At 35.2% G+C, this 24236-nt stretch overlaps 1 long non-coding RNA gene across 1 annotated transcript; it reads left to right on the forward strand.

Annotated features, from left to right (window-relative positions):
* Positions 1-386: 386 nt before the first annotated feature.
* Positions 387-6912, forward strand: LOC108505250. The gene is made up of 3 exons (XR_001877434.1): positions 387-401; positions 4988-5282; positions 6541-6912. It is a non-coding gene; the product is annotated as an uncharacterized LOC108505250 (long non-coding RNA).
* Positions 6913-24236: the final 17324 nt, after the last annotated feature.

Genomic DNA, 24236 nt, shown 5'->3' on the forward strand with positions numbered 1-24236 from the left:
GGTTGATACATTTCCTCAGCACTTTTCACAGATACTGCTAGCCAGCAGTCAGTAGATGCCACAGCACAGACTGAAGTACTGATAAGTAAAAATCAAGTCCCACTGATTATTTCCTTTCCATAGAAAGCAAATCCATCAGTGCAATCATTTTAAAATTTCCCCTTCAGGTTTGCAACCATGCAGCCACACATTTTCTGCCACTTGTCAGACTAATTCAATAGCAAAATCTGAGCAACAAATATTTGACCTTAGTAAGTAACAGTTGTGCATAAGTTGATAATTAATAGCTGTACCAATTATTTCAAACTAATTCTTTGTATTTTATTTGCAGCCTGTAGCTTCAGAAACATCCTGAAATACAATCAACTGATTTTTATTTAAAGGTGGACTACAGAACTAAGGTGGGCTCTATCACCTATCTTTGGAAGGGTTCCATATTAATGGGGACTCACTGGTCTGTCACTGATACTGAACCTTAACACGCCACTGGCTAGACACTATCTTACCAGAACTTCACTGTACAGAAGTGCCAAATTAATCTGAAATAGAAACAAGAAGATAAGATAAAGTTATTCAGTTACTAAATTACATACAGGCATGAGTATGGAATCTGGAGAATCCCTTTGACAGGTGCATACAAGGTTTATGTCTCAAAAGAACTCTTACTGTTCGGCACAAACAAAATGGTAAAATGTTCAATACATATTTTTTTACACTAAAGAGTTAAATTGCAGAACTTTATGTAGCAGGATTACTGATTTTATGCATGTGTTTATAAACTAGAGCCTTTTGCGTCACTGGCTCAGTGTGAAATGATTAGTGAGGATGTGTTACTATTCAAAGAGAAAAATTACTGAAAGCCTTTGTCCTTTGCTAGAGATTTTCAATAAAATGGAAATGTAAAAAACCTGTATTTGAAAACTAGTGGATTGTGATATATGTTCAGATTCTGTCTCAAACAGAAGCAGAAGATTACTTGCACGGCCCTAGCAGAAATACTTTCCCAGCTTTCTGCGTGTGTACTTTCATATGTTGAATTTATTGGATTAAAACCGTACTGATGATAAGAGGTGCACGACACATATTTTTTCTTACAATACTATAGCAAAAAACTAGCAGGGCTGCAGCAGTCAGTGATTAGATAGCTGCAGTGGCACAGTTTAAAAAACTTCAAACATAATACTGAAGTATACAGCTGTCCAAGATGTGTGCTTAATTAGCATTTTAAAAAAATCCCTTTATTGCAAAGACAAGGATGCAGACTGCTGATTATTGACTGCTTTTATAAGGCATAGATTATTATTCATCTTTACCCACACAAGAAGTGTTTATAGGTTCACATGTATTTAATGTGATTTCATGCACAGAATAGCCATACATTAAGGTCATTATTTATATAGTTGTAGGTCAGAATCTATACTACAATACTGAAATAAGAGGTGAGTAGAAAGACATATCTGTATGACAAAATTTGATAGCAGATACTGTGAAAAAAATTACTTTTTCTGCTCTGCAAATATCAGTGATATATCTTAGTAAATAATTAATTAAATATATTTTTACAGAAAGAATTTAAATAATAATGTGAATTAAATATAATACTTGGCACCAGAAGTAATTTGGACATATCACTGGGAAAATCACAAAGTGTTCAAGGTTACAATTTGAATTTCCAGCCAGAATCAATAAATCTATCCAAGTTGCTTTATAAGTGTAATACATTCACTAGGGAAAATTTTCTTCCAAGAACCAATTATTATCCACTGTTCTGTTAAAAGTAATCAAAAAATGGCTAACCAGCTTGAATCTTAGAAGGAAAGTTGAATATGAGGTCAAAAGTATTAAGACCATCCAAAATCAATTCTATAAATTCTACAACAAACTATTAAAAACCCAAAGTTCTCAATCCCAAGTGTTTAACCAGTTTTTTTTTAGGTAAATCTAAGAGGAGAAGCTCTCACCAGACTCCAGTTCCATGAAATAACTGCATGTTTAAACAGAAGAAAGGTCGAGGAAGGAAAAAGCTGAAAATTCCGTTTCAGACTATTTTCAAGGGTCTACAACTGAGCAGACCAAGATTACAGAAGCAGCTGCAGCTTCACCACTTTGTCACAAAATAATGTCATAAGGACATTATTTTAAATGGCCATTGTATTAAGAACTAAAGCAAGATACTAAGGAGATACAACACTCCTTGAGAGTTCCTATATGACTGAAACACTAGATGATCAATTAAAAGTCATGTTTATCAAACCTCTGCCTACTGCTCTTACTTGGTAATTGAGGACATTCTGAAAGAAAGCATTCATACTTTTTTTTCAAACCCAGCTTTTTTAATATCATTTCACTTCAGAGGACATTTATATATTATTTTTTCACACAACAAATGCTTTACAAAGATAAGTCAATATTGCTAACACTGTTCTGGACCTTTGGAAACTCAAATGACAAACAAGTGTTCCAACTAACTTGTCTAAAGTCGCAACAGAGCAGAAAAAGGCCATGGGTCACGTGCCTCTCTCTTTCCCCTCTTGAGTTATAAGCACAGTTCTATGTTGAACTTAAAGAGACTGGTCTTAGAATCCCTTTCTCCCACATTTCTCTTAAAACTCTGGGAGAATCAGAACATCATTAGGACTCCTTAGCATATTTGTCTTTGGCAGGGTGTCTAGTCAGGGATTGGCAATACCAGGTCAATCACAGTCAACTGGGAAGACGGTAAATCAATAGCCCAAAAGAAACTTAGTAGTGAGGAACTCAAACCTTCACTGCTACTGTGCATTCTGTGAGCTATTCTGGAACTACAGTTTAGCTCTCCTTTCTTTTAAGCTTAATTCCTTTTTTCTATATTGATCCTAGAAAACTGCCAAGTGGCAAATAGTACATATGGAACAAAAATGGCAATATATTATACATATACACTATATATACAATATATAGGATACAAATCAGTTCTTATTGCTACAAATCAGTTCTTATACGACTACACAGCCAATATAAGTGAACCTATGTTTTTTGCTACAAAAAGCACAATGGCAAGCTGAAGTCTGATTTTAAAGGAGTACCAACATCTCTGATTACAAGAAAAGAAAACTAGCAAATAATGAATTGTCAATTAATGTTTTATAGTTACTCTACTGCTGTCTAAGTACTGCTGACTAAAATTCCAATTAGATAATTTCTTCTGGCTCTTTATAGTTTTGTTTACACAGTGACTTCATACTGCCTTATTTCAGGCGCTTATCTTAGGACCTGAAATATTTTATTAAAGATAAGTATGAAGAATCCCCTGAGAAAAAATGTTGTAGGTTTTTTTTTTGTTTTGTTTTTGTTTTTTTATTTTACATTTTTAAGCTCTGGGTAGTTCCACTTGTGAATTACTAAACTACAGCTATGCCCCCTCCAAGGAACAACTACATTTTTGTGATAAAGGTTCCCTTATATATAATTTGCACAGAAATTTTGAATCCTCCAGGGATGGCTGAAAGTTGTCCCTTTTTAGAATCACTCAATATGAAATTTGATAGCAAAGTAAAGACACATGAACTTTTTTATATGCCAGAGTATCCAATATCACTAATGGGAAGGGATTTGTTAAATAAATTACAGGCAGAAATTGTTTTTGAGAATGGAGAAATTTTATTAAAGGTACCAGAGTCAAAGATGGATCAATTAATGATGTTACAGGAACACATTAAGGAAACAGAAATATTGGAAGTAGTAGACAATGCAGTCATGTCTACAGTGTGGAGTACCAACATTCCATGAAAATCAAAGGCAACCAGTCCAGTTAAAATAGAATTAAAAGAAACAGCTAGGCCAAAAAAAAAAAAAAAGCAATAAAGAAGGAAGTTTGTGAAGGAATTAGAAAACTGATTGATAAATTTACAAAATATAAAATTTTAGAAGAATATGAATCTGAGTACAATATCCCGGGTTTCCCTGTTGAGAAACCATCAGGAGAATGTAGTTTTGTAGCCATAAATTTACAAGCCATAAATCTGATAGTGAAAGATATTCATGCCATTGAATATCTTGGAAGATATGCCAATCCATATGCATTATTAACAACTTTAAATGAGAAACATGGCTGGCTTACAGTGCTTGGTTGGAAAGATGCCTTCTTTTTTTATACCTCTAGAAAAAGAGAGCAGAAACCTTTTTGCCTTTGAATGGGAAAATCCCTATAGAGGACAGGAAACCCAATTAACTTGAACTAGACTGCCACAAGGATTCAAAGATAGTTCTACGATATTTGGGAACCGACTGGTGAAAGAAATAGAAGGATGGAAAAAGGAAATAAATCTCAATGGTAATCACTTGATATTATAATGCATGGACGATATTCTCATTTCTACAGGAAATGAAGGTAGCTGTACACGGGTAATGATTAAACTTTTAAACTTTTTGGGTCAGAATGGCTGTAAGGTTTCAAGAAATAAAGCTCAAACTGTGAAACAGACTGTTGTATATCTGGGCTTTGAGATATCCCACGGGCAGAGACAACTGGAGATGAGCCATAAAGAGGCAATTTGTAAAATTGCTGAGCCAAAAGACATCAGAAAATTGCAGGCCTTTTTAGGAACAACTGGATGGTGTAGACTTTGGATTATGAACTATGGAATTCTAGCTAAACCACTGTGTGAAACCCTGAAAAGACTACCTTTTTTGTGGAGAAGAGCCTACCTAGACCGAAACCAGGCTTTGATGACACCACCAGCTTTAGGATTGCCAGATTTAACCAAGAAATCCTAGCTCTTTGTACACAAGATACAACATATTGCATCGGGGGTACTGATGCAATATGATGCAATACCTTGGAAACTGGAAAAGACCTGTGGGATACTTTTCCAAACAATTGGGCACTATAAGTGAAGGATGGCCTAGTTGTTTACGGGCAGTGGCTGCAACAGTGACATTGATTCAAGAGGCATTTAAGTTAACTTTGGGACCTAAAATGACTGTATATGTACCTCATATATTCAAGTTTTAGGGGGGGCCATCAGTTGTCTCCCAGCACAACACCAAAATATCAAGTTGTATTGTTGGAACAAGATGATGTTTTAAAAACTACTAACGTTGTAGTAGTTTTTAAATCTGCAGTGTTTTTGAATACTCTACAGGCAGAGGGCCTGGTGGAACACAATTGCCTGGTGACAACTGATTATGTTTATTCCAGTACACTAGATTTAAAGGACGCTCCTTTATCTCATCCTGATTTGGAATTATTTACGGATGGTGGTAGCTACGTAGAACATGAAGCATGCTTCACTGGATATAAGGTAACTACTGAAACCCTAATTATAGAAGCTAAACCATTAGCCAGAAACACATCAGCTCAAAAAGCAGAAATAATAGTGCTAATATGAGCTTTGGAATTAAGAAAAGAATAATCGGTCAATATATGGACTGACTCAATACACGCATTTGAAGTAATCCATGCACATGGAATTATGTGGAAAGAAAGGAGACTTTTATCAGTTCAAGGATCATCAATTAAGTATAAGGAAGAAATATCAGAGCTCTTGAAACAACCTAAGGCTGTGGTAATCATGCACTGTAAAGAACACCAAACAGGAACTGCTAAGGAAGCTGTAGGAAATAGAGTAGCGGATAGGATAGGATAGGAAAGACTGTGGCAAAAACTTCAATGCAAATGGCATTAATACCTACAAAAGAGGTAAAATTACCTAGGGAACAACCTAAATATTCAGAAGAAGATGAAAACTTGGGACAGTTAATGAATGCGAGGAAAAATTTGGCAGAATGGCTAGTGAATATACAAGGACAGGTGGTGGTCCCACTTATAGTTATGAGAGAATTGGCTCAAATAAAACCTAAGGAATGTCACTGGGGAGCAGAGGCATTGACAGCATTAAGAAAATGAACTGTGGTCTCTGTAAAATGCTTGGAATTATCAAATCTATAACCATGACATGTGAAACTACTTTGAAAAATAATCCAATTAATTGAAAAAGACCACCATTAGGAAGTTTGAAATCAGGAGTTGAACCAGGAGACAATTGGCAAACTGACTTTTTGGAGTTACCTAGATCAGGAGGATATTGATATTAGCTGACTCTTTTTATGGGTGGCCTGAAGCCTTCCCATTTTGCACCAATCAAGTGAGAGAAGTGGTAAGGAGGTTATTAGAAGAAATAATTCCAAGATTTGGGGTCCCAGTAGGGATATCTTCAGATAGAGGATCACACTTTGTGGCAGAAATAGTTCAAGATGTAAGCAAAGCATTGGGAATTCAGTGGGACTTACATACTCTATGGAGACCACAATCAAGTGAAAAAGTAGAAAGGATGAATCAGAATATAAAAAAGAAAATTAGTAAAATATGTCAAGAGACCAATCTTAAATGGCCACAGGCGTTGACTCTCACCCTTTTAAGAATAAGGGTACAGTGAAAGACAAGGACTAGTGTTAGTCCTTATGAAATATTGTATAGGAAACCATACAAATCTACAAATCCTACTGTGGGAATGCATGTAAAAGGGAAATGTGATTTATATCAGTATTTGCTTTCTTTAGGAAAAACCTTGACAGCTTTGAGAAGCTTCCCAGTGTGGAATCGACCGCTAACTTTGGAAAATCCGGTTCATGACTTCCAACCAGAAGATTATGAGAAGACATGGATTTCTGAACCTCTTCAGGAACATTGGAAAGGAGCTTTTCAAGTACTGTTAACTCCTGTTAACTGATTGTTAACTACTTTTACTGCCATTAAGATAGCTGAATCAGAAGTGTGGATACATTATATTAGAGTGAAGAAAGCCTCACCAACTTGGAAGATTGTTAATAGGGATCCTAAGACTTCAAAACTGACTTTTAGATATGCTGTTTAATCTTACGTATCACCTTGAAGTCTGGGGAGAATGGATATTGATTTGGAAATTAATGTTAGTGGGAGCCTGGGTTGAGGCAAAAACTGAACAACTAGAAATATCAATAAGATGGGGAGATCCACTGAAGCTGACATGTGATTTTACACAGATTCAAGACTTTAATCCTGATAAACTGCAAGTGAACTAGGAAAGGGATAGAAAATAATTCCACCTAAAATGAGAGTCAGAGGTAAATGACACAGAAGTACGTTGTATTACCTTGAAGAATGCAGGTCAATGCTGTTGTTTGTTGAGTAGAGATGACTTTTGTTGTCTTCCACTTGAAAATAAGGAACAAAAACGCCCAAAATATGACTTAGTGTTACAAAGTCCAACACAAGAATTGATTTGTAAAGAATTCTGAACTTCAAAGCAAGGATGCTGTTTGGAATTAGAAAAAGAGCAAGGAAATTTTATTTGCCAGTTCTGTCATTCAGAAAAAGTTGTCCCAACACGGACCAAGAAAGAAAGGATTAAAAGACAAACAGAGACAGAGCAATAAATGCACCTCACAGGAAAAACCCAAGAAGAAAATTTGATGTTAGGATTAATCAAAGACTTTGGCAATTTGCAGAACATGTCACAAATTACTGCTTGCCTACCAATACTAACAGCAGTAGGTGAGTCCATTCCATGGGGAATCTTAACCATGACTTCGACTATTCTAGAAAATGAAAATAAAACCACGTGTTGTGAACAGAAACCTGTAATTGGATGAAAGAAACAAATAGAGAATATTAGGAAACAATGGAAGTCTCCAGGGTGTACAGCTGATTGTGAGAAATTATCAAATTCTGTTTTTGCCAAAAGTGGAAGATCTTGGAACATAAGATGATGTTCTTACGATGAACAAATAAAGAGAAATGTAAGCCAAATGATCATGGAATGGAAATGTGATAAAACTAATCAAACACAGGGGAAGGAGAAAAATTTGGACTCCATTTGGTCAATGACAGTCTTATCTCAAATTCAGTACATGTCTAAGGCTTCTTGGTGTTTTACTTGGGATGGATTAGTTTTTAATACCTGATCAGTTTTGGGTGATAAGGAAACCTCATACCAAGAAGAGGAAAATCTAATATCATGGTGGAAATATGAAAATATATGCAATTGTAGTACTGCCGATATGATAATTCAGGCTATTCCCCCTTTATCTGCTGCTTTAAAGTAGGAGTGTCTCTGCAGAGGTCTTAAAAATAGCCTCCAACTGACTGAGACATATACACCCAAAAGAGGAACCATGTGTAGTTGCAGAAGATGTACAGTTAGGAGCCCGGGACACTTAGTTTGGGCAAGGAGTGATGGGACTTGGACAATTCATTTACTGTTAGATGGTAAAGTGAAGTAAATAACATGAAGCATGCCAATGTTATGTCCAATCTGGAAGAAAGATCCTTTTAAAGGAGCATTAGAAAATTTGAAATTGGAATAGGTAAAAAGGTAAGAAATAGATGAAGAATGGCATGAATGTTTGACGAGAGTGAAAATTGGCTGGACCTTGGAGTCTTCCTTGACCCCTTTAGCAACATATAGGATTAGAGAATGGATATGTCGACTTACAGGATAGCTAGAAAGGCTGGCAAATGTAACCAGGGAGGGATTCAAGGATGTAAATTAGCAGTTACAAGCAACTTCAAACATGCTTTTACAAAATAAAATGGTTTTAGATATGATCTTACTCAAAGAACATGGGGTTTGTAGATATTTGAAAGATAGAATTGATCATTGTTGCATACACGTTACAAATGTGACACAAGATGTAGAACATGGCTTGGACTTGTTAGAAAATATAGAAAAAATACAAGCTTTGATAAGATATGCAAGAAAGTTGGATAGATAAAATCTTTAGTGGACTGGGATGAAATCTGAGTTCATGGGCAAAATCACTGATTAATACTGCATTAATCTTGTTAATAATATTTTTAACAATTATTTTGATTTACTATTGTTTAAAGAAACAAATAAACAGTAAGACTGCATTTAATTGGATGATTATCCAAGCAGCGGGTAGACAACAAGATGAAAAGGAATCAATTCCAAGACTCCCACAAACTATAATGAATGAAATAGAGTATAGATGTAACATAAGCAAATTTTAGGATTATAATGAAAGTATTGAAATTATTTTCAAAACTTTCAAAGGGGGGAAATATTGTAATTAGTCTGACAAAATAATCGAGATTTGATCGTATAGAAGAAATAGTTGGGATTAAAAGGAAGGAAATTGTGAAGCATGGTGTATAGGATTGTTAGGAGTGTTGTGTTTGAAGTATGCAACTACGGAAACTTCACCAAGAAGATATTGGACCATTTGTGCTGCTTGGAAACCCCCTTACCCTTCCCATCTTGATTTGAGTATCAAAGATTCCAATCAGTAGAGCTAAGTAAAATTGACCAATGGTTGTTTTAGAATAAAGTTATAAAACTAACAAAACAAATCATTGTAGAGGATAAATGCAAGACTGGGCTTATGTAACAGAAAAGTGTAAAAATGAATGGATTTTTTCAGTAAGAGAACACTTTTGGAGGAGTGATCCCCTGTGTTCTCAGCATGCTGAATGAAGAAATGTCTGCTTATTTGCATCAGATTGGTGTTGGATAAGTTTCTTTCATCCTCTTTGGTGAAGCTCCTGCTCAAGCAGAGCTACTTAGAGCCAGTTGTCCAGGTTGGAGACTCCATAGTCTGTCTGAGCAATCTGTGATGGGGCAGACTAGTAAGCCCCTGAAGTTCCTTCTATCCTTAAGTTTTCTGAACTTAAATGAAACATTATGTTAATATTTATCTTTGACTTTAAAACCATCTTACTAATTTTTCTTCATTCTATACTTAAATCCTTATTTTACCATTTCATTTTCATAATAAGCTTTATTCATTTATGAATTGAAAAAAAAATAATTTCTAAAATAAAATAGAAGAAAAAAATCTGGTACTCAAGAATTATGCAAACAAATAATCTCTCAGCGGTTCTCCCCTTGAGAAAACATTTTAACTGCTCAATTCTGATTTCATATTGCACACTCTGATTATGCTACTTCTTCCTAGTTTAATTTTCAACCTCATGCATAAATTATATTAGTCCCATAGATCAGCCTTGCAATGAAGAGAAGGCAGGTGTTCCAGTCAGTTTTGATAGCAAATGCCTCATGAACTATTTAATATTTCCAGTGAACAGGACAGACCAAATCTTCTGCACATACATATTACTTTGCTCACACAAAGCTGTGAAAAATTAATATTGAAGATTACAAGGGCTACAAAAAGTAACTATATGCTGAAAAGTTTATTTTTCAAATTACTTTCAAGGATTTTTTCTAATTCAAATGTTGGAGTTAAAAAAATTAAAATCAATACTCAAATTTGAAAACCATTTCAAAAAGAAAATGACAGAGATATCTTTCAAGGAAGCATATAGTTTCTTCCTCACATTTAATAATCCAGAATCATGTATGTTTAGTATTGACCTTGTAATTTATATGTAAGTACATGACAGATCACAGGTGATTAACATCTCTGTAAGCATCTCTATCCTACCACAGTTCTGCTTTAAGATATGCTGCTACATCCTAGAATACCTTTCCTAAATAAACTCCAGAAGGTAAATACTTAAGACAATAGCAAATGAGGGGTGAATGAATGTAAGAACATCAAAGCTTCTCTGAGTGAGCTAAACCACAAGAGAAGCTTTGAACCCAGGTTAAAATGTCACAGGGTGCTACCTGAGCCCTGCATTTATCAATTTAATTCCTTCAGAATCAACAAATAAACTTTGTGACAAAGATAAAGAAAATTTAAATCTGTATTTCTTTCTTAAAGCTGTCTTTGAAGTTACCTTATGCCTTAATGTATAACTACCATTTTAGACACACACTTTAAAACAGTTAAAAAATTTCTCAGCAGTGAAAAGATGCAATCATATTGAGTCGCAGACGCAACTCCCCCCAAAAACCTTAATTATAATCAAATAGTAAAATAACAGTAAAACTATTTTTCATTTAATTAAGAATTTTGGAAAATAGGCACCATTTTTCTACTCAAGGAGTGCATCTCTCTTCCCAAGATGAACAGCCACAGACATTAAATAGAGAAGTCTTCCTTACAAACTGACACTACAGAAACTCAATTAATGAGAAATTCACAGCACTAAAAAATATGCCCAGGTTTATTGGCCAATCTTTTAAATGCAGGAATCTAAAACTGTGCTTATGAATCTGAGTATTAGTAGCCAAAGCCCTGTTTGCATTTGTATCTCTACTTAAAAAAAAAAAAGATTAATTTCTTTGTTACCAGTTCTTTGTACTGCATAACTGAGAAGCGCTTCTAAAAGTCTCCCTCCCCAAAATCATTCCATTTATTGAGGTATCTAAACAATATATTTTAATTTTTTAAGTCGTGGTGCAACCCTATCCCATGAAAAATATTCCCTCAAACCCTCCCTGTTCACACAGTGGAAGGATGGGCAGGCAGACAACCCTAGTTATTGTTTTTCTTTTTCTCCTTTTTTTTTTTCCCCTCTCCACTTTGACATTGTCTGAACTGCGGCAGACAAGAATACCACCTTCTGATGTACAATGAAGAGGGTGAGGAATGGGAAGGTAGGCTTTCTCAGGCTTCCCATAATTAGAGGAGTCAAAGAAAATAAAGGTGGCCTGTGATGATGTAACTAAAGTAGCAGAAGTTGTATTTTTCAGAAGATGGATGTATAGGAATAAACAAGCTGGAAGAATATATTACCATTTGGGATGTTGTTGACTGAAAGGATTGAATCTTGATTTACTGTACAGAAATTTCTAGTGAGAATTTTTAGTTGTCTTAAAAATAAATGACTTGTTTTTTTCTCACATGGACCACACCAAGAATGCTTCCAAGAACTTGTGAGTACAGTAATTTAAAGAAAAAATAGTTCCGGTAATAGTCACAGTTTTAATAATTCACTGCTATACTTATTCAGGTATGTTCCACAACATCTGCTTTTGCCACTTGCTAAGAGACTAGTACCAAACTCCACATAAAAACATAGCCTTGCAGAATCCTATGACTTTAAGTTTGAATCTTATTTCAGCCTACTGCCCTCAGGTATTTGGAATCAAACAGTGATGAGTTTAACTGCACAGAATATGTGAAATACACAACAGTTATTGTTGAAACAGATGGAATTGACATTGAAACAGTATTTTTCTGGAATTTTGTTTATTCCATACACTATGGGAATAAGAAAACACACACTGCATCTTTGAAGGAGTGAAGGGAGCTCAGTATCCCAGATGATGAAATGTAGATTAGTTGCCAGTGATAGTTCTTAAAAGACATGGCTAATTTCTCTCAAGCTGTAGGACATGAGAGTACCATGGTGGTTCAGAGTAGGGTACAGATAGAGAGTTTCATTCTACAGACTGTCATGCTCAAACACCCCTTCCCTGGAGAAGCTGTGTCTGTGACCAAAGACAACATGAAGTGTTTTGAAACAGATTTATAAAAAATAGTGTGAAAATGGAGTGGTGGATAATCCACAGGATTAATTTTCTAATAAGTCTTAATAAAGAAGAAGTTTATAGAAAATTTAAGGAGTATAAATTACACAGTTATGCAAACAGAATATATTTTCTGCAAGTATCACAGAATCAGACAAGTCAAGCCTCTGCAGAAATCTTTCAGCCCTACTTCAATAAATATTATACTCTAACACACATGTTGTTATGAAAACCAGCTTTTAAATTGGATCCCCATGTTCAAATCTGCCTTCTTGAACTCTGACAAATGTTATTGTTTGGTATGACTTTCTAATAAAAAACTTGTTCTAAGGCTGTTTAGGAGAGAGATCACTGAATTTTAATCCAAAGAGTTTTTGAACAATATATGTACATTCTTGTTTCAGAAATACCTGCCAACAATGCTGTACAGCAATTCCAACCAGACTATCTGCGTAAAAGATAAGCAGGTTTAGCCAAACATGCCTTTATCCAGGATTGTAATGCATACACAGAATCCTGAAAAACTTCCAACTTCAGAAATTTGATGTTTATTTTGGAGCACCTATGTCAATAACAGTAAAACATGCCACAAAGGTACGAACTGATCATCTGCCTGACAAAGTTGAAAAGGAATGTTTTGCTTTTAAATATGCGAAGGAATAAAACAAAAGGAAATGAAAATGAACTGTCATAAGCAGATCCACACAATAAGTTAACAAAAAGAATTTGAGAGCTAATTTAGGGAGCCTTTCATTTTTGCCACCACCACAATTCTAGGATGTTTTCATGTCTGAAAAATTAAACAGCTTCTGCGTTTTTGGAAGGTAAATTCTGTCAATATCATTCCATGTATCCTATATATCTTCTCATATGTCTTAACCTTGTCATCTCAACATCTCAATTTGGCTTCAAGGTGATGTTGACACTTTTATCCACTAAACAAAACAAGGGAAAATTTTAAAATGGAGTCACATCTACTAAACAGAAAAAAAAAAAAAAGATGCAAAAAGGTACATCTGCTTGGCTGATAGTTATCCAGCTGGCAATGGGCTGACAAACTGCCCCAGCACAGAGCTGAAAATTGCACCTCAGAGAGCAGAGGTAGGAGCTAAATACCAAATTTAAAACAATTATCTTCCTTCCAGGTAAGAGACAGTCTTCCACTAAATCTTTCTCTTTGAGTATATGTTCCACTATTTATTAATCAATCTTTGGCTGTTGCTTTTCTATGACATCTTAGCCACATCTATGTGGATTATTTAGTATTTTTTCTCAATTGTGTATTTCTTCTGTGTTAGGAATAGGATGATACATTTCTTATTTTGTTTAAATATAGGCCCATTCTGGTTAAAGGGGATATATTTAATCATATGCTCATTCCAGCCACTAACACAACTATGCTAAATTTGCTTTTGTTTCATTCCCTATTATGCCAACATTACTATTTTTTGTTTGTTTACTAACCACATTTCTTTCCCATCAACCTGGTTTCTTTTTTTTTTTTTTTTTTAAATTTTTTTAATTATACAGGTTGGATTGCCTGGGTTTGCAGAAACTGGCTGACTTGTGACAACATGAATAGTACCAAAGCTTGAAAAGAGAAATCCAAAGCTATGCAACATTTAGGTTTAACTCCCGTTTCTACATGCAATATTCTTTTTTAAAACAAGATCCTTAAAGCAGAGCTCTCCTAATTCCATACAAAAAAACCAACACACTCTCTGAGAAACCATTAACTGTAACACTGCTTTTTACTAACAGTGAGGCAAAATGAGATGTAGCTGGGATGCTTTAGTGGAAATGGCTTGATTGCTATACCTTATATAATAAAAATGGAGTGTTTCAGAAATGCAACACTAATGAAAAGTTAATAGCAAACAAAGAGTAGGAAACAAAAGATACCTGACACTGGAACCAGACAAATGCCACCAATACACTAAATAAAACTTGGAAACTTTTATTGACTATCAAGCTCAGCATGTTGGAATAATAAGGAAGTTTGGAATTTCCTCTCTCATTTGGAGTGTCTTTGCAGAAATATCAGCTGGTAATTACATCAGACTGTGCTATGTATAGCTTTGTTGATTTACAGAGGTCTTTAGAAAGCACACACCCAGTGTTTTTCTTCACATGAATAACCCTTATAGATGAACTGCCTAACATACCCAAAGTTTGGAGAAGGAGAGAGGACATTATTTTTTAAAGTTCAGGTCATTAGAAAGGATAATTTTTTAATTTCAGCATTATCAAAGTGAGGTAATCTAACATAATTAATTTCTAGTTATGACAGTTTTTCTCCAGACTTTCAAGGGACAACTTCTTGCAATACAATAGTTACGAAGAAAAGGTAGAATGCATTACTTCATTCCAATCCCTTTTATTAATGCAGTTTATCTGCTTTTATTTTTTCAAAATATATTTTAAGTTTTTCAATAATGTTAATTTATTTTTAAACCATTATTTTTTAGAATGCTAAATGAGAAAAAAACCTTAGAACTATGAAAACAAATGGAAACATTAAATAAATAATTGAGCGCTGTTCCTCAAATATTCTGAATTATATTAATGTTTAAATTATTTGCATTACAGCTGTACTTTCAGGGACAAGGCATAATGCCTTTCTTTTCCAAAACTCATCCAGAAAAAAACCCCACACTGAGTATTATTAATCCTTTTAAAATTATACAGAATAGAATTAGAGGCTATATGATTCACTTCATGTCACATTGGAAAATCTGTGGTGGAAGTCCAATTAAAACTTGGTCAGATGAAGACAGAAATGCAGTAAAATGATATTTACACAATTACACAACCCTTAACATAGATGTGTGATGACTGTTCTGCATCACAGTAAATCATCTCACCCATCCAGCTTACTTTGCTCCTTCCTTCTTCACGTGGACAAATTCTGCCCAGCTGCAAATGGAAGAGGGTGAACAAAGGAGGAAAATAAATATCATACTGATTTCTGAATAAACAAACACATAGTTCTGACAAATTAACATTGCTAACAAAAGAGAATTCATGCAGTAATTCAAGTCTATTTTCTTCAGAAAATTACTAAAAATCTGGAATGCAAAACTGCAGTTTGGACTTGATCCTGCATGATGCCTACCAGCCATGGAGAAGTGTTTAGCATTCCTATTCCTGCTCAGCCTTTCTGCAAATTTGCAGATATTTTTGAAGTTACAACAAAATTCAAGGAAAGAAGTCACAGATCTACAGATAACAGAATGATTTCTGAAAGCCATTAGCATAAGTACTTATTTAGCAAGGAATACTGTGTGTATGATGAAGGGTTTACTTTCCCAGAAGTGCTTATGGGACTTAAGATTGCACAAAAGGGCTGTGAAATGTGTTTCCCTCAGTTCTGGCTCTTCGGTTCCTGGAGCCTCAGGTCACATTCAACTCATAGTTCCTATCAAGCTTTTCCCAAAGGACCTTTGGGCTCCTGCAGTAGCCAAACTTCCCTGGAACAGGAAACTCTATTTACACTGATGTCTTAAAGCCTGGTGCTCATCCATAAAAGGGAAAAATAATACTTTTAGGAACTGCACTTCTCTTAACCTTTAACAGACCACAAGTTAGTTTAAAATGCACATGCTGTAAAAGAAAATTTTCACAAGATCAAGAAAAACTATTTCTGAATAAGTAAAGACACTTCCCCTGAAATGCCTGCAACATTCTGACAGTATGCAATGTCTTGACAGGAACGTGAAACAGAAAAATACAAATTAATTTGTCAACTTTCACTGTCTCATATGAAAGAAAGGCTATCTACAACCATTAAAATACTAAGATTTTAATATCTTTTATCTGCATCATTTTTGATTCAGGTAAATGTTTTTGGGGGGTTGAATAGTGAGTAGGAAAATTTCTCTTCCAACTATCCACTCGTAGGGGAGAAAGGAAGCCTTCTGTGGGAGAGAGCTTTGAAAATTATTGAAAATAACCTTCCTGATGGCAATGTGTCTCCTGAGCAGAAAGGTCCTGTAATATCTGCTTCTTATATAACAAATTAAAGCAGGCTACTGGGAAGGTGAAGTGGAAGTATTTCCTTTTCCCTTCTTGTATTAAATATTTCTGTTTGTCATTCTCCTTAACGGACAGTTATTTCACAAAGAACATGTGCAACTTCCATTTGTCAAGCTGCTTTTTGAATTTTTTTAACTGCCATTTTGATTACAGGTGAGTAACCAATTAAAAGGTCAAAATGAGGATTTTTATTTAAAGACTCACTGCGACTTCATCTAAAGATGCTTTCTAATCTAAAAATAAGTTTATCTTCATGCACATATGAGTTTTGGTTTGCATTTTGATTACTTTAGTGCCAAGATCAAGCATTCCTGCATTACTACATCTTATAATCACATCCTCTGACTTTCCTTCCCCATAACATCTTTTGTTTACTGCTTTCTTTTTTGTCACTTCTAAAGTGAGGGAGACTGCCAGCTCTTTAAGTTTCTGTGAAATGCCTTGCACTTTGCAAACCTCAGAAAAAACCCCAACATCTGTCCTGTGCAGCATAGATGTGCTGAAGGCTGCTCTGAGACACTGAGTAAAATCCTCCTAAAAAGCTGTTGAGTTGCTTGTATGAATGATATAAAAAATAAGAGATAGTTCAGTGCTGCAGGCATGTGAGTCTCCATATAAAAAGCCCAAAGTATGAACTTTGTATTCAGACTAAGATTTTGTTTTGAGAATGCATTGATGTTTAGAAAGTGAAATAGCGTCTTTAAATCTAGCTATAAACAGCAACATGAAAGATAAAGGTGCTGTTACAATAGTATATTCTTAGTCGTGACATTATTTTATTTGAGGTCAACTCTCACAATTTCTGGTTTAAAGGTGAAAGTTGAAACATACAATCACCTTGCTTACTAAGAATGGCAAACAGTATCTGCATGACCTTTTCCAAATCATATTTTATTGCAAGGTCTTTAATACTTTAACTATGACTTCTTGGATGGACAAGCCTATTTGTTATGATTCCAAATGCTGGACAATTCTTGACCTCAGTCTAGAAATATGGAGACATGTCAGTTATATTCTAGGACATTAAAGAAAGCAGAAGGACACAGGGGTTTTCCATAACTTTCTTTCACTAATCACAAGGACTTGACAATATAATGCCTCTAATCTGTCATCTAGGAAATGAGTAAGGTCCTAAAAATAATTGGGAGTATCCCAAGGTGAATAAGTGTAAATCTATGAAAAAAGTGATATATTATCTCTGTATAATGTTACTGGTTTATCTTGGCATTTGTCCATCTCTCTCTCGTTCTTGTGCTGAATTCTCTTATCTGTTTGAGCCTCATCATCACCTCCATTCTACAGGCTCTTCAAAGTGGCTGGTTAGATTTTTCATTGCTTCCTATTGCCACATTCTTATTCAAAGATGAAATGTAAGAAGAGATAAACTTACTATTAATAGCAAAAGCTTATTAAAATGCTATTCTCCCACCAGGTTTTAAGTATCCTTAATATTGTGCAAGAAATAGGAGACATTTCCTATTACTATAAATGATATTTTTCCATCTAGATCTTTAAAAAAAGATTAATGCATTTAATTCTACCAGATTGTTTTGTTTTACACTCATTCTTTTGAGCTTGTGATTATTTTCTTGATTTTGAAAAATAGAATCTGTGATAACAGTTGCATAATAAGTATTATCCAAACACAGGCTTTTGGATTTCAGTTACAACACACACAACAAACCTGAAAATGTGTCTGTGTGGTTAAATGTGCAAACGGTATTACTAATGTAAAGTTGAATATGTTTATAAAGGCTTGTTCTTTTAAAACATTAAAGGTATCTGGTACACTCAATTTTAGTGTAAACACTGGTAGTTTACTTCTGCTAAAACTACCACAGAAGGCAACCACTTATTGATACTGATTGAAAAATACTACCTTATAATGACTGTAAACTCCACTAAAGTTGAACAAGATCTAACAAATTTTACAAAGGTGGAAAATGGTAATGTCTAAAAGAATAAAATGTCCCTCTGATATGACACATATCCCTCTTTTTAGATACTTTCCCACAGAAGTGAAATAAAATATTTTAAATGCTCTGTTTTGTATGTAAAACAGAGTCCTAGAAACCTCAGCTCTGAACTCCCTTTCCTCATCTGCTCTCCATTTCAAGTTCTGAAAACATCTGGGAGACTGGAGACATAATCATAGAATGTTAAGGGGTGGAAGGCACCTTAAAGATCATCTCGTACCATCCCCCCTACTATGGGCAGGAACAACTCCCACTGGACCAAGTTACTCAAGGCCTGATCCCAACCGGCCTTGAACGGTGCCAGGGCTGAGGCATCTGGCTGGGGCATCCACAGCCTCCCTGGGAAACCTGTTCCAACATCTCACCACCCTCACAGTAAAGAATTTCTCTGAATATCTAACCCCAATTTCCCCTCTTTCAGTTTGTACCCATCACTCCTGGTCCTATCACTGTAGTTTCGGGCAAAGAGTCCCTCTCTGGCTTCCCTGTAGACCATTTCAGATACTGGAAGGTTGATATGAGGTCTCCATGCAACTTTCTCTTCTCCAGGACGAACAGCCCCAGATACACCCACTGTAATTGCATTATCTAGACTTATCTCTGTATTAATTTGGATGAAAACTCTATGTTCGTTATCCAACTAAAGCAAAGATTTGCAATGTAAATCATGTAGTGCTTCTCCACATTTGACTGATGAACTAATCCTTGTACAGCACAGTCCCTAATATGTATTTTCCTATCAAAATATGCAGTTATGTTATGAGTTACCTCTTTACTTTCTGCAATAGTTTGTTACAGCCTTTCAGTCACAAAACAAAGAGTATCAAAGAAATCACCTTTTAAAATGGCAATTGATACAATATGTTGAAAACTGTATCAACTGGCAATCCAGACAACACTTAGTAGCTTAAGCTCCTATAGGATTGTAGATCTAGTCTGACAAAGCTAGCTTTAATAATTCAAATTCTATACTTAACAATTACAATTGGGAGGTTATTTTTAAAATGACAGAATACATTCAGAAAAAATAAAATATATTAATTTTCATTTAATACCTGGCTAAATAGCATTTTTGTCAAACTTGTAGACCAGTTTGTAGTCATATTTAGGAAATACCAAGAATAATAGAATCATAGAATGGTTTGGCTTGGAAGGGACCTTAAAGCTCATCTAGTTCCAAGACCCCTGCCATGGGCAGGGACATCTTCCATTAGACCAGGTTGCTGAAAGCTTTCTGCAACCTATACTTGAATACTTCCAGGGGGATGGGGCATCCACAGCTTCTCCCAGACTTTTAAATATCCTAAATTATATAACTATATAATAATTATATAACCTTAGCACGAATAATTCCCAGCATGTTGTATTTCAGAGATATAACCCTATACACATAGCTCAGCTACCTGTGTTTTAATGTTATCTAAACAGTATTAGACAGGTAAAAAAAGTTCTCTGTTCCTTCACTAAACCACCTCAGTTCTGTCCTTTCCATGGGCACAGGACTGTTGCACCCAAATGTACCACATTTAACTGAATCTCTCAAGATGCCTGAGATTTCCAGATTTCCAAGAAAAGAAAAAAGTCAAACCTTTTTAAAACAAACTTTTGTAAAGTTTCTGTATAGTTTTTAAACAGCCTTTTACCATTCTTTCAAATGATTTCAATAAATATTATTTTCAATTTAGTGCTTCATAAAGCAATGGATGAAAACAAGACTGTTGCACCCCAAAACTTATGATCTAAGTATTCATCTAAGAATAATTCTGCAACACACGTTGTATTTACATGTACAGACCAAGAAGCAAAGCATAAAATAAATGTATGTTTACTGAGAAGCTGTTCAGAAATTACTAATATAGGCAGTGTCTAAGTGCTATGTTAGTTTATTTTTAAAGTTAACAAGTGCTGCATTTAGATGATCAACTACTAAAATGACAAACAAATCTCTTTATGGCAACTAGACATGAGCCTTTTGCAAGTAGTGTATTTTAAGGAGGGATATTTAAGAGGAAAGGGTGGAGGTATGGAATGGATTTGTTTAAAGTTAGTGGTCAAATTCACGTATTGTGACACTACCAGGTTCTGATTTTCAGTAGAGATAAATCTGGAGTAGGCATTTTAAAATAGTTCCAAGTATTCTATCATCATATATTGAGAATGGGTTTATTGGAACATTTTCAGAAATATGAGTTTCCAGTCATATCCTCTTCCCTTTATTCCCTCATTCTTTCTTATCTTAATTTTTAGTGATGTGTTTATAATAATAACTCAGCGATACAGACACTGGTTAAGCAGCAGGAATCGTCCGAAAGTGACTTCATCAGTCACATGAAGACTGCCTTTTGCACTTGTCCTTGACCTGGGTATGGAAGATAGCACGAAAGCAGGAAACCCCAATAACAGAAGCATCAGAAACAGAAACATCAGACCGCCCATAAAATTGACAGTATAAATTATCTGTAATTATGAGATCTCACAAGAACTGTATAACTCTTCTTTTTTTATTATTATTTTATTTAAAAAAATGAAGTCTAACCCAAAACTTAAAAAAAATTCCCTGAATTCCTGCAATTTCTCATTAAAATCTTTCAAGTCTTAAGTGACTGAAAATAGTAATGACCAATAACTTCCCTTCCTGACTTGATTTTAGAGGTGAGTAATACTCAAGTCTAGAAAGGTTTTGACAATCACACAAGGTCAGCAGAAGTTATTATTCCATCTCCGGAAAAATATTCTATTCCAAGAGAGGATCTCTAGCTAAAGCAGAGCTCTTCTTTTAAAACCAGAAGTTATGCTCCTAATCAACAATGATTTCAACACACTTGTGGAAGTCTTTGTGAAAATATACAGCACAACACTGTATGCAGTTGAACCAAGGACAATGCAAAGGTGGGATAGAAAGTCTGATCATTATTATAATAGCTATTAATGTGAGTGCTATGCAGATATAAGAAATAGTTCAAAAATATTAGTACAGCAGCTGGGAACCACACTAACATGAACTTGTGTGAGTAAAAGAAATCCTCATTTCAGAACCTCAATTTATTGACCTTAATAATTCACTTCCATAATCAAACACTCACTGTTTTCTTTTGCCATCCACTGCTGTAATCAAGACAGAAAACAGGCTTGATAGGCAGATGCAGTCCATGCTTCTACCTCTTCCATCCTTCTCTCTCTGGTGGTACCTTTTTCCTCACAGTAAGAATTAATTCTATTCCTTCTTCCCAGCAGCCCAGGAAGTCAGAGCCAATAGAAGACTGGAAGAAAAGGTCAGGAAATGCTCAAACAGATAAAGATCCTGTATCTCAGCAGAATGAGACCAAGGGAGGCCTATATCTGTCTGCAGTGTCCCCAGGTCTTTGATAGCCCTCTGAAACCCGCTTTCCCATGCACCTCTTCATACCCATTCTCTGAACTATGAGCCAATCACTTACACTTCCCATCTGAAATTCTGATTTTCTCCATTCAGAGCTTCAAAGTCTTCACTAATGCCTCCATATCCTTTTTTCCTCTTTTCCCCCATGTCTGTTCATCAAGTGCTACAAAAACTAAGCTTGCATACATGACTGAAAGGCCTCAGGTCAGGTCTAGCATATCATATAGAGCTGTCAGTTCTAAAGGATCAGATTGCCCTTTACTCCTAGCTAAATATTTAAAACAATAGCTAAAAATGCACAGAAATGCATTAGTAAATATTGTATTTTATATGTATAACATATATATATGTTATACAGGGATAAAGGTAGCCACAACATATAGCTACATAAAAATCAAAATGTAGCTCTAGCTTGTGTTGACAGACATGAGTCAGTTTTAAACAGCAAAAGCCAGGTATCAGTACAGCCCAATAACACAAAGTTCAGCATCATCTGCTAAGTCTAACTAAGCTTCCAGGTAGGCAGTGCTGAATCCTGTGTTATCAGTTCCCAAACTGACAACATGAAAATGAACTCCAGTACATTTAAGTGACCAAACATGCCAATTTCAGAAAGAACTAAAGGCATATATAGAGAGAAGAAGGAGAGGTAGTTACAAACACAATTCATATAGTAAAATGGACTGTGCAGATGGAACAAATAAATCTTGCTGTCTTTAATTAAAATTCGTGTTTCTGTAATCAGTTTAGATTAATTATTCAGATGATAAGTACCACTTCCCCTTTATGACATGTCACTATTTTTCTATAGAGCTTGTAAATATGGGTTTGATTTTGACATACATTCTAAGGGGGATATCAGTCATGTATGTATTTATTCTTACAGACTTTCATTCATATGATCAGGAAGTTAGACAAAGATTTAAAGAACTACTGTTTGGGCTTATGCATAGATAAGACTGGTATGCTGACAGAAATTCAAGAGGGAAGAATTTCATATATCAGTGAAGAAGACCTCTTTAAGTTTTCATTAGGAAAGAAGCATCATAAGTGTTCATACTGAAAAAAAAATCAAAACAAAATTTTACCAAGCTGCTTTCCTATTGTCATTAGGTTAGACCTAACTTGTCTCCTGAGGAGTGCTCGTGGCTTCCCACGAGATAAGCTGTGCCTTTCATTTAGACAATGAAGCTAGAAAGTGATAGCTATAGTTTCTAACTCATCCAAGCAGACTTGGCAGTTAACATGCTTCAGCAGAGAGCTAAGCTGTTTCACTATCACCAGTCTGGCATATGTGAGCATTGCAGACATCTGCATGAAGCTGGACATCAGACTAACTTGTGAAGTCCCTATTATGACAGGAAAGTATAAATTTATGAATGTATTAAATACCCATCCATTCCGGAGATTATCTTTTCAGGCAGATAGACATAAAGTCATTAAACTAGCATCACTTATGTGTTCAAAGTAGAGAAACAAAAACATAAGAGCTCTTATGTTCACAAACTATTTCTCCACTCCAAAGTGACGTTAACATCCTAGTCTGAGGATACTTTATATTACATATTCTTAGAGTTCATAGCTAGGAAAGAATCACACAAGTGTTGTGTGTTATCTGACCCAGAAGCAGCCACAGATGTGACTTTAGAAATGGTTTTACAGTCAACTTTCAAATTTTATTTCAGATGCTTTTCAGAAAACAAATAAAAACACATGGAATTTTTTGTATGGACAAATTCTTTGCTGAAAATGTTTACTTATACCAAAATATTGGTAGTTATAAGCACTTCCCATTTTGTAATGAAACCTGCAAAAAAATTGACATTCAAATTGGCACTTCAGTAGGTCTTCTACCTTTTCTAACTGGGTGGTCACAGCACCAGTCCGAGTTCAAAAAGTCTTGGGACAGTGCTCTCAGGCACATGATGTGATTCTTGAGTTGTCTTGTGCAGGGCCAGGAGTTGGACTTAATGATGCTGATGGGTCCCTTCCTTCCAACTCAGCATATTGTATGATTCACATTAAATGATTCTTAAAACTCCTAAAATCCTTACTATAATTAAAATGAAGCTAAGTAACAGAAGAATTGATTGTAAATACCCTGCCCCCTTTGCATATTAAAATTGACATTTTTTACAAAGTTCGATTATTAAAGAATTTATATTCTTTTTACTGTTAGACTCTACTGGTGTTATAGAACCTCAAACAGAAGTTTAGTCTCTTTCCCTGCGTGACTCATGATCTTGTCGATCATGACAGAAGAGACTAAAAATACAATGCATTACTGCATGCCGTGTCTGTAAATCCCAGGAAAGAGGTAGCTTTAGACATTTATACAGCTAGTCTGGCGACCAAGTGGTGGTGAGTGTGTCAGCAAGCGGCTGGAAAGCGGACAGTTTGTGCCGCTGCTCTAAGGACAGGAAGCATTGAGAGTTTCTGCAGCAGTGGTTGGCCTGAGATAATACCATTGTATGAGGAGGCTGA

This window comes from Lepidothrix coronata, unplaced genomic scaffold (genome assembly GCF_001604755.1).
Source record: "Lepidothrix coronata isolate B3197 unplaced genomic scaffold, Lepidothrix_coronata-1.0 Scaffold6, whole genome shotgun sequence".
Classification (NCBI taxonomy): domain Eukaryota; kingdom Metazoa; phylum Chordata; class Aves; order Passeriformes; family Pipridae; genus Lepidothrix; species Lepidothrix coronata.